Genomic DNA, 11,996 nt, shown 5'->3' with positions numbered 1-11,996 from the left:
GCCAATTGCCCAAAAACAGTGTAGAATCCTGCACTCATTACAGTTTGTTGTGGAAGAGAAATCCAGCAACAGCTTGATGTCAGAATTATTCAATCATCAGTGAGTCCCTGGTCAAGTCTGATTGTCACTGTCCCAGAAAAGTCAATTAACAGTGAGAAAACCTACCACCTATGTGTGGACATGAGAGCTGTAAACAAAGTCACCACTCCCGACATATATTCCTTGCCACGTATTGGTGATACATTGGATACATTAGGAAAGTGCAAGTTTTTTACTACTCTTGATATGCTGTCAGGCTATCATCTCATCCCTATAGCTTCAGAGAGCCGTCCTGAAACAGCTCTTGTTGTACCCAGACAAAAGGATTTAGCAGTTGACTGGGTAGGAAGAATTCCTATGGAAGGCCCATGCCTTCAATAGTAAAATAATTGTGGGGCAGGATGTGGTTGATTAGAAGGATTGGGAAAGAGGTTGGGGAAGTCAGTGTTCCGTGGTTCTAAGGCCTTTGGCATGGCAGATGTTGGTGTAAAGGATGTTGCAGCCACAATGACCAACAAGTAGTAATGAGACAGGAACTCGGAGAGTTGGTGAAGGAAGTGAACAATGTTTTAGAAGTAGGATGAGAGGTTATGGTCTATAGTTTGGAGGTGTTGGTCAACAAAGGCACAGGTTTGCTGGTTATAGGAGAGATATGGATTCAGGTGCCTGGTTTTTGGATGGACATAAGGCCTTCAGGAGGTGATTGAGTTCATGTTGGACTCCTGGGATGGGATCAAAGTTGTAAGGTTTGTATGCAGAGGTGTGAGAGAATTAGCAGAGAACCTCAGCCACATAGTCACTATGATAAATAATGAGTGTAGTAGAGCCTTTGTCTGCAGGAAGGATGATAATGTCAAGATCCTTGTTTAGATTACGGACAGTAGTGTGTTCCATAGTAGTGATGTTAGACTCACCAGGGAGATATTTAGGAAATAAAGGTGAGGCCAGGTTATAACTGAAGAATTCCTCAAAAATTTCCAGAGGATGACTGTATGGAAGGGGAGGAGGATTGCAGTTGGAGGGAGGTTAGAACTATTTTAAACAAGGTTTTATAAGGGGTTTTGGTTGGCTGTTGTCAGTGGGGTGTGTGATGAAAAAAATGCTTCCACTGCAAATGGGTACTCACACTCCACCATCCTATGCCAACTTATTTAAGTGTCTTCTGTAGAATCCTTCCTATCCAATCAACATCTAAACCTCTTGTGTTGTTCTGATTCATTGATGACATTTCCATAGTTTCATGACTCATGCCAATTACAACTTTTGCTCTTCCCTCCTCAACCTCTTCACCTATTCCCAAATCTGCTGCACCTGGTCCTTCTCAGTCCATCTGGCCACCTTCCTACATGTTGATCTCCACCTCTCAGATGCATCCATAAACATGTCTGTCAATATGAAGTGCACCAACCACCAGCAGTACCTCCTCTTTGACAGCTGTCACCCATTCCATGTCTCTTCCTTACAGCCTCACCATCTGTGAATGCCACATCGGTAGTGGAAAGCAGAGTCTTTACTGACAGACGATATCCTATGTAGCTCATTCATAAACAAATCTCCCATGTCATCTGCTCCTCTGACATCAGTAATCTTGTTAATCAGCCACTGACTAGCACTCTGCTGATCATCCAGTATCACCCTTGCCTTGAAAAGCTCAACCACATCCTCCATGAGGGCTTTGACTATCTCTCATAATGCCCTGAGATGAGGGATATCCTACCCAAAATTCTACCAACATCCCCCAAAGTAGTGGCCTGCTGTGTACCCAACCTACAGAATATCCTTGACCATCCCTGTTCCAATCCTGCTCCTTTTAGTCACCCAGGTGCAAGACCTCTCCCATACACCCACATAACACCGACTGCCACAGTCCTGCCACAAGCATTTCCTACCTAGTTAAAGGCAGGACAATGTGTGAAAGCAGCCACCTTATATATCAGCTATGCTGCAGTTACTGTACAGCATTATATGTGGGCATGACAAGTACCCAACTGTCTACTCACATGAATGGCCTTTGCCAAACTGTGGCAAACTGCAGACTTCACCACCCAGTTGCCAGACATGCTGCACACCACAAAACAAATGACTCCACCAGCCACTGAACTATGCAGGCCATTTGGATACTCCCTTCCAGCACAAGTTCCCCTGAACTACACAGATGGGAATTGTTTCTAAAGCATGATTTGCACCCTCACAATCCCTTGGTCTAAACTTCTGATAACCTTATATTCCCTTCTCTCTTCCATCCACACCACTCCTCAGTCCAGATTGTGCACTGCCTTCTTCCACCAGTCTTCCTTCCCTTAGTTCTCTCTCTCCCTCCCTCCCCCCTCCTCTCCACCCCTTTTCAATCCGCCTCCCTTCTTTGTCTCCTATCATTCTCCCTCTCCATCTTCACCTTTCTCTCTTTCCCCCTCCCTTCCATCTTCCCCTTCTTCCTACATCTATTTCTGCTATACTCTCAGTACTCCATTCATCTTGTTGTGTGGCTGCAAAGTCACCTGTCCAAAGACCTGCCTCTTTCACACTCTCCTCTCCTTGTGTCTTTCCCCATCCCCTCCCCACTTCCATCAGCACAGGTAACCACTTTCAGTAATATAGTATCGATAATTAATCTTGCTGTGGCCATGGGACTGTGTATTTGGGTGTCTGCATAATTGTGTGTGTGGATGTGTGTACTTTTGATAGGAAAAGAGCTATTGATCAATGATAGTGTGAATGGTGCTGCAGTCTGTTACATGTTTCTGTGCTCCACATGGTGATCTGTTATAGGTGAGTCATTGCCTTTCCCTTATTTTAAGTATTTTTCTATCCAGGAATTTACATTATTGTTATCTAATGCAAATCAACATGTATGTGTCACTCTGTGTAAATAGCATCCTGAAAAACATGTACATGTTCTTCCATTGCAGGTGGAGCCTGTGGTGGTGAACATGAGACAATGCCATGTGCCGAAGAAGAAACTTGGATATAATATTATAAGGGAACATGTAGTTGAATATCATGAAATCCTCCAGATCTGATACAAAGTATTTAGGTTCTGCATGATATCCACTGGGCACCCCAACAGTTGTGTGATGTGCATGCTTAAAATAAAATGGTATTTAGGCATTAAGCTCTCTGTCTGAACATACTGGAATAATCTTTTGGATTTCAAATATTTTGAAAAGTACAAGGAGTAAGCTAACTGTATGATACCGCTTGATGAGAATGAAAATCATTGGCTGCCATTAATGTTATCACTGTGGCAACCCAGCAGCGACTGTGTTAACTAATATAGCAAAACTCTTGGGTAAGCAGCATAGCTCTCTTCTACAGGACTGCATTTGTAGAACTTGGCCTGAGCTTGTGTTGTGTGCACATGCATCTTCTTCATCTACTGCTGCTGAGCAATAATGTGTATATATTTTGCAGTGTCTGTCTCAATCATTTGACCATGGGCATCCTCACCTGAATCTTCCCCACACTACTATGTCAGAATATTTTCGTGTCATTTTGCGGTGGTCAATGTGGCTGATCCGCTGTGAATATTACTACTACTGGCTCTGTTGCTGTCAATGGCAGATGGTTAAGATGCTTGTTGGAATTCTCCATGCTTTCCCGGTGACCTGTTGACATCTTGGAAATTCAGGAATCCAGCCGGATGTTCGTGTCGTTCTCACATGATATTTCAACAGCGTGCCTCACTGTCTTCTTCAGGTGCTACCTGAGACTGGTCCTTGGGTTGATCGAGTCCAGTATTTATGCCTGGAAGGAGCTAGGCGTTTCCTAATTGGTCTGCACCGAGTTGAGTGTTCCGTCTGTCATCCGCGCCCGCCAGACTCGGCTTCAATGGACCCCTCCAGTCGTGGATGTTCCGACTGCCGTCCGTGCCCCTTTTGGCCATCCTCAACGGTTGTGGTCATCATCTGAGGTGTGTCAGACCCGATCTGAGATGTTGGGTACTCTGTCTAATTACTGTTACTACGATTTCCACTTCTGTTTCATGCTGGGCGCTCCATAATCGGTCTGCGCCACATCGTGTGTTCCATCTGCAGTCTGCGCCCATCAGATGCAGCTACATTGGCCCTCTCTGGTCGCTGGTGTTCTGACCGGCGTCCACGCCCGGCCAGGCCGTCTTCTGAAGTCGAGTTCATGATCTGGGGTGTGTCAAATCTGGTCTCTAATGTTCGACACCTTGTCTCACAGCTGTTCTCTCAGTCTCCACTTCTATTTCTTGTAGAATCCTGGAGTGTCCTGCGTTGAGTTTTCACAAGCTCAAGCACTGGATTCCAGGCAGTGCTGATTTGGTATCCTGAGTCACAGTTGATTAGATTGTCTGTGACCTTAATTTCAATGGCTTCTTTAATGACACTGTCCCAAAATCCTGAGGTCTGTGTCACAATCTTGGTGTCATTGTAATCCATTGAACAACCAAATTCCAGACAATGCTCTGCTATGGCTGATTTAGTTGCCTGTCTGAGTCTGGTATGTCTCTGGTGTTCTTTACACCTGATGTCCACAGTTCTGGTGGTCTGGCCAATGTATGACATCCCACACTGGCATGGTATGTTGTAAATACCTGGCTTGCGTAGCCCCAGGTCATCTTTTACATTCCCCAGCATAGCCCCAATTTTGGTGGGTGGGCAAAATATGCTCTTGATGTCATATTTCTGGAAAATCCTGCTGATTCTGGTAGAGATAGGTCCGGCGTATGGCAGGTATGCCATCTTCTTTGCCTCTCCTGGTTCTTCTTCTGGTTCCTTTGGCTGACTGGCAGGTTGAAGTGCCTTCTGGATATCTCTAGAGGAGTACCCATTCCTGCTGAACACTGATCGTAAGTGTTCTATTTATGTGGCCAGACTATCAGGATCTGACAGAGTTTGTGCTCTGTGGACCAGTGTTTTGAGCACTCCATTCTTCTGTGCCAGATGGTGGCAACTGCTGGCTTGTAGGTATAAAACAGTGTGCGTAGGTTTGCTGTACACACTGTGTCCAGATGTGCCATCTGCCTTTCTCTTCACTAGAACATCCAAGAATGGAAGTAGTCCATCCTTCTCCATTTTCATTGTGAACTGAATGTTTGGATGGCAAGAGTTCAGATGTAGCAGGAATTCATCTAACTTCTCCCTATCATGGGGCCAGATGAAAAAGGTATCATCCACATACCTAAAAAGCACTTAGGTTGATATGTGGCTGAGGAGAGTGCCTCCTCTTCAAACCTTTCCATAAATAGGTTGGCCGCCACTGGTGATAGAGGGCTGCCCATCGCCACCCCTTCTGTTTGTTCATAAAATTGACCCCCATATAGGAAGTATGTCAAGGTCAGTACATGCCTGAATAGGTCAAGGAGAGCGCCATCGAACTTCTCTCCAATAAACTCAAGTGACTCCTTCAGTGGTACCCGTATGAAGAGAGACACCACATCGAAACTAACCATGATGTCTGTGTCTGTGATGTGTTGCTGGCTCAGCCGTTGCAGGAAATCCTCTGAGTTCCGGATGTGATGTGCACATTTACACACATGTGGTGTTAACATCTTCTTCAGGTATTTCGCAGTAGGATAAGTTGCTGCACCAATATTGCTGACAATAGGTCACAGAGGAACCCCGTCCTTGTGAACCTTCGGGAGCCCATACAGTCTAGGTGGTGCTGGCGCTTTGGGACGCAGCTTCTTGATGACTTGTTCAAGCAGGCCCGTCTCCTTCAACAGAGCCCTGGTCTTTTTGTCCATTTCTCTGTAGGGTCGCTTCCTATAGACTTGTCTGCAGGATACTCCAGAAGTTGTTGCACCTTTCTGTCGACTCGTCGCGGACCGATTAGGGAACACTCAACTCCTTCCAGGCATAAACACTGGACTCAATCGACCCAAGGACCAGTCTCAGGTAGCACTTGAAGAAGACAGCGAGGCACGCTGTTGAAATATTGTGCGAGAATGACGCAAACATCCAGCTGGATTCCCGAATATCCAAGATGTCAAGATGCTTGTTTCTTAAAATCTCCATATCTTTTTTATTGCAATTTGCTCAGTTACAATGTCTTTGTTGGGGCAACTTGGAGTCATGGCTGCCACTTTAATTGCACCCCACATGTGTTGTCGATATACAGGCTGGATGATTGGAATAAATTTCTTGGAGAACATACATTTGCCTTAACATTTGTACCATATACAATACTCTTTCTGAAATGTGCTGATGTATCTTGTCACCAGTATACAAAGGCCTCCTCTGATGCCACCCCAAATCATTGTCTAGAGAGAGTGTGGAGATCTGGATGACCAAAAATTAGTTTCTGTGTGCTTGTGATTTGGCTTTGATGTCTTTCTTGAGCCTGTACAGCAGCAATCTCATCTCACACTTTCCTGTAAGTTATTACTCATGATTAAACTAAGTTGCAACTTGATGCATATGCAGCAGTAATTGCCTTGTGTTGCTACTCAGTATTTGTTGCACTGATGGCCAAGCCATTGAGGGTGAAGTCATGGTGCCTGTGGCTGATAGCACTGTCTTGGAATCTCAAGTAAGCACATTGATTACTCTTCCTGAAGCCATGATTGATGTTAGGTTTCCCGTAGTAAAGTTTTATTGTGAATGATGAATATAGTAGTGCTGTAGAGTTCTTAAACTGCAGAATGTCTTTGGGTAGGTAAGATACTGTATTGGATGTAATTTGAGTGTATGAAGTGCCCACAGCAATACCATCTTCAACACCAGAAGATGTGTGTTGATGACATAGCTTGCTGTCCATGCAGACTGCACCATTACCACTCATAGTGAATCTATTGGTATAGCTGCAGCTTTAATTCACAATGTTTACATTAAAACCTGGTTGAGGTACATTGTGCAGAATCATATGTCTATGTCCATGTCATCAAGAAATTAGTGAAACTCTCCACACATGTGTGGTAGGTTTACCACACACACATATTTCACATAGCTCTGAAGATTACAGCAAACTGGGTAATGAACTTTGGTAATTATTCAAGGGCAGTTCAAATGGTGATTGCATGTACTACAGGTGTTGACTAGGATTTGTATAAGCATGTTTAGCATTCATCTGAATTAAACAGTGCTGCATTGACACCTTTTGTCATTGCCATCAAGCTGCACTTTCTTGGTGGTAGGATTGCACTGAGCCTTAGCTGGAATGTTTTAAGGTTATTAAAACTCTATTGCCACAAGTGGCTAGAGCTAACACTTCTACTGACCTCTGGATTGTCAAAAATATCTGGACACCTGGCTGAAAATGACTTACAAGTTCGTGGTGCCCTCCACCAGTAATTCTGGAATTCCTTATGGTATTGGCTCACCTCTAGCCTTGATGACAGCTTCCACTCTCATAGGCATATGTTCAATCAGGTGCTGGAAGGTTTCTTGGGAAATCGCAGCCCATTCTTCATGGAGTGCTGCACTAAGGAGAGATAACGATATTGGTTGGTGAGTCCTGGCACAAAGTCAGCGTTCTAAAACATCCCAAATGTGTTCTATAGGATTCAGGTCAGGACTCTGTGCAGGCCGGTCCATTACAGGGATGTTACCATCATGTAACCACTCTGCCACAGGCCGTGCATCATGAACAGGTGCTCAATCGTGTTGAAACATGCAATCACCATCGTCGAATTGCTCTTCAACAGTGGGAAGCAATAAGGTTCTTAAAACATCAATGTAGGCCTGTGCTGTGATAGTGCCATGCAAAACAACAAGGAGTGCAAGCCCCCTCCATGAAAAACATGACCACATCATAACACCACTGCCTCCGAATTTTACTGTTGGCACTACACACACCTGACAGATGATGTTCACCAGGAATTTGCCATACCAACACCCAGCCATCAGATCATCACATTGTGTACTGTGATTCATCACTCCACACAATGTTTTTCCACTGTTCAGTCGTCCAATGTTTACGCTCCTTACACCAAGCGAGGCATCATTTGGCATTTACCAGCATGATGTGTGGCTTATGAGCAGCCACTCGACCCTAAATTCCAAGTTTTATCACTTCTCATCTAACTGTCATAGTACTTGCAGTGGATCCTGATGCAGTTTGTGTCTGTCAGTCAACAGATGAGATTAGCCTGTACGCTTTTGTGTTGTACGTGTCCCTTCACGTTTCCACTTCACTATCACATCAGAAACACTGGACCTAGGGGTGTTTAGGAATGTGGAAATTTCATGTACAGATATATGACACAAGTGACACCCAATCACCTAACCATGTTCGAAATCCATGAGATACATGGAGTGCCCCATTCTGCTCTCCCACAATGTCTAATGACTACTGAGGTCTCTGATATGTTGTACCTGGCAGTAGGCAGCAGCAAAATGCACCTATTATGAAAAAATGATAATTAAATGGACACCCTAGCTGCAAACAGGCGTTGATGTAATTCATTGGGGACATGTTGAAAATGTGTGCCCCGACCGGGACTCCAACCCGGGATCTCCCGCTTACATGGCAGACGCTCCATCCATCTGAGCCACCGCGGGCACAGAGGATAGTGCGTCTGCAGGGACTTATCCCTTGCACACTCCCCGTGAGATCCACATTCCCAACATATCCACACCACTACATTCGTAGTGCGCCTAATAGATGTTTGCCCATCAAACTCATTACTCATGGCAGATTAATCTACCGAGTCCCGTACGAGTTAGGGCATAGGGTGTGCGTTCGCACAAGAAGGTCAATGGTCGGGAAGCCATATTTTAACTATATATGACGGTAGTGTCTGTTCCCGAACGAACAGTTACCGTGGATGACCATGCAGCTTTGCTAGAAATGAAATGATAATTAAATGGACACCCTAGCTGCAAACAGGCGTTGATGTACTTCATTGGGGACATGTTGAAAATGTGTGCCCCGACCGGGACTCGAACCCGGGATCTCCTGCTTACATGGCAGACGCTCTATCCATCTGAGCCACCGCGGGCACAGAGGATAGTGCGTCTGCAGGGACTTATCCCTTGCACGCTCCCCGTGAGATCCACATTCCCAACATATCCACACCACTACATTCGTAGTGCACCTAATAGATGTTTGCCCATCATACTCATTACTCGTGACAGATTAATCTACCGAGCCCCGTACGAGTTAGGGCATAGCGTGTGCGTTCGCACAAGAAGGTCAATGGCCAGGAAGCCATATTTTAACTATATATGACGGTAGTGTCTGTTCCCGAACGAACAGTTACCGTGGATGACCATGCAGCTTTGCTAGAAATGAAATGATAATTAAATGGACACCCTAGCTGCAAACAGGCGTTGATGTACTCCATTGGGGACATGCTGAAAATGTGTGCCCCGACCGGGACTCGAACCCGGGATCTCCTGCTTACATGTTTTGGGCGGTGTCTGGATACTTTTGATCACATAGTGGATATCACAGAGCAGCGCTTGTCAATTGGTTTGACACTGAGTGCTCTGATTTTACATGTAGAGAAGGGAATTCCTTCAAGATTAGCTGTTTGATTTTCAGCAAGATTTTGTCCACACAGTTGTCACTAGAGCAAGATTGACTGGATTGCTTCTGCATATCTGCCCACTCTGCATACACCCATGCATAGCACCATGATTGGTTACTGCTGCTGCTTTTCTTTCCATCTACAACACCAAAGAGGCTCCTAACTGATCTACGTTTCCCCTGTAAGCTACAGTGTGCAGACTTGTTGGCTTCTAGAGGTCTGGCATCAGATGATTCTGGGAGATGCAGTTTTATCTGCAATGAATGCTGGTTGGGTTTCAGAAGGAAGCAAAATAGGGAGATTAGTGTCTCATTGCAAATGAGGTAATCTGGAATGGAGCATTTGCTCAGTTGGTAAAGGAATCACTTGTAGTATTATAGGTAGTGGTGGCTGATGTGCATTTTTGCTGATAGGGCCCAGATAAAACTTCAATAAACTTTATAACATAACTATTCTGAATTGTTTGTTATTGTTTCTTGTGCTCAACAATGGAGTTTTTGATCCTATTCCACTACAGTATTGTAGGATCTCAAAGGTTGGCCACCACGTCTTCAAGCAAATAATATGCTGTTTAACCAGTGGCTTCCTTTTTTTGCTGATTTTTGCAAACTGATAACTGGAGTGAAACTGTTTAAGCTAGACTGCTTCAAAGTATTTGACAGAGTAATAACTGAAATGGGAAAGAGATATCACATATAACACACAATTTCATCTCACTTTAATTTCCAGTCAGGAAATCATTAAATGAGAGCTCTGTATCTCATTTCAAAAAATATGCAGAAGATGTTGGTGCCAAATATAACAGAAATATCAACACACCAGAGCTACATAACAAAACAGCTTTTTTAAATTTCAGTAGAAAGAGCTGATGAAGTAGTATGGGTTACGAGTTGCTTATCCAAACATAGAGTTAGCTTTGAGGATATTTATGACAATTTCAGTGCAGTTTCAGCAAATTAAATATGATAAAAAAAACTCCTTAAGGTTAACTATGGGTGAAACAGACTGTCAAATTCAGCTATTTTGTCAAAAGAATGCAACACAGCTGCTAAATGTGACTTCAGTGGCAATATCAATGCATTTGTTACACTCAAAACAAGGAAATGAAAGGTAAAATTACAATAAGAACACAATTCCTTGAAAGAAATGTGTTCTCAACAATTATTTATAGCTCTTTTTCTTTTATTTCCCATTAATGATTCATACACTGAATAATTCAATAGGAGCAAATAAAATCTGCTCTTTGTTACAACTCATGATAAACACAATGTACAGTAGCTACCACAAGGGATAAGGCATAGATTTTGTTTTACTTTCATCTCTTTTAGAAAGTTTGTACAATCTGTAATTTATTTACTGCAATGATACATTTAATTTGTTGTATGCAGTATTTCTTGTCTGTATAGCTCATTTGAGAAATATTTTCCAATACTGCTCAATTTTTATTAAATCTAACTTACAAATTATAAAATTTCTTATATCTGTGTAGAAAAAAGTACAGAAAGGTATTTTGTGGGGGAAGGGAGTGCAACTTTGTCAAATCTGCCAGGGGTGCAGGGTCACTTTGGTATGGCTCTTTCTACAGGTCCAAGCTGGCTGGCCTCAAACATTATGTAGGCATGTGGATAGATGGCCATGTAGGGAGAGAGAAAGCAGGATTTGATGGGGTGTGGGGAAAGGGGGACATGTGTGAGCTGGCCATCCAGCGACCCTGCTCGTGGTGGCGCTTAGCTATGTTATGGTGAGGGGCAAGGTGGAGAAAGGGAACCAGCTTGGTCACATGATTGTGACTGCAGTTTTTGGAGCTGGGAGTGTGGAATGAGTATGGAGGGAGTATGGACCACCTGACACTGGCCCTCTCTGTTGAACATATCAGGTGGAGAAAGGTAAAGTTCATTACTGTGGAAGGACGTACTGAGCGTAGAGGTGAGAGAGTGGCAGTGGCAAAGCCTGCCTTGAACTACTGGCAGCTCCAAGTAACATCATATATCTGTGACAGAGCAATGGTAACTGGGCCTAGTTACATCTGGTCTCTGTTACTTGTACTGCACCAGAATCATTTCATATTCAGACTGTTTGATATAACACTGAAACATGCACAGAATGAAACTGCATCACAATATTTCTGGTGGGGCTGGGCCCTTCTGGCATTTAAGAATGAGCTGCCTCTGAATGTAGGCATTTTCCATCAAGCATTTAGGGATACCACAGAAAATCTAAATCAGTATGACTGATACGGGAATTTAAGCTCATTTCACTTCATTTCTGGTGCCTTCATTACTAAGCCACCTTGTACAAATGTGATTTCTGCTAAGGTAGCAGCAGCATACATTCCTCTGGTTCTCTGAATGATCATCTTCCATCTGGGATGAAGCCCACATTATCAAAGTGCAGTGTTTTTTAATGCATTGTGTTCACTGAAGTTGGCAAAATGCTTCCAACCATAATTCACTCACATTAATGTGGTCTTTCCCCTAATCAGCATGCACTATCAGGTGGTTGCCTCATTGCACTTTTCACT

The 11,996-nt window shown here is 43.8% G+C and overlaps 1 non-coding gene across 1 annotated transcript; it reads right to left on the bottom strand.

The window, feature by feature from the left end:
• Positions 1–8,870: 8,870 nt before the first annotated feature.
• Trnat-ugu (transfer RNA threonine (anticodon UGU)) lies at positions 8,871–8,945 on the bottom strand. Its single transcript has one exon. It is a non-coding gene; the product is annotated as a tRNA-Thr (tRNA).
• Between the last annotated feature and the right edge of the window lie 3,051 nt (positions 8,946–11,996).

The sequence above is a fragment of the Schistocerca nitens genome, chromosome 3 (genome assembly GCF_023898315.1).
Source record: "Schistocerca nitens isolate TAMUIC-IGC-003100 chromosome 3, iqSchNite1.1, whole genome shotgun sequence".
Taxonomy (NCBI): domain Eukaryota; kingdom Metazoa; phylum Arthropoda; class Insecta; order Orthoptera; family Acrididae; genus Schistocerca; species Schistocerca nitens.
Note: the sequence above shows the minus strand (reverse complement) of the source record. Positions and strands in the feature narration are given on the sequence as shown.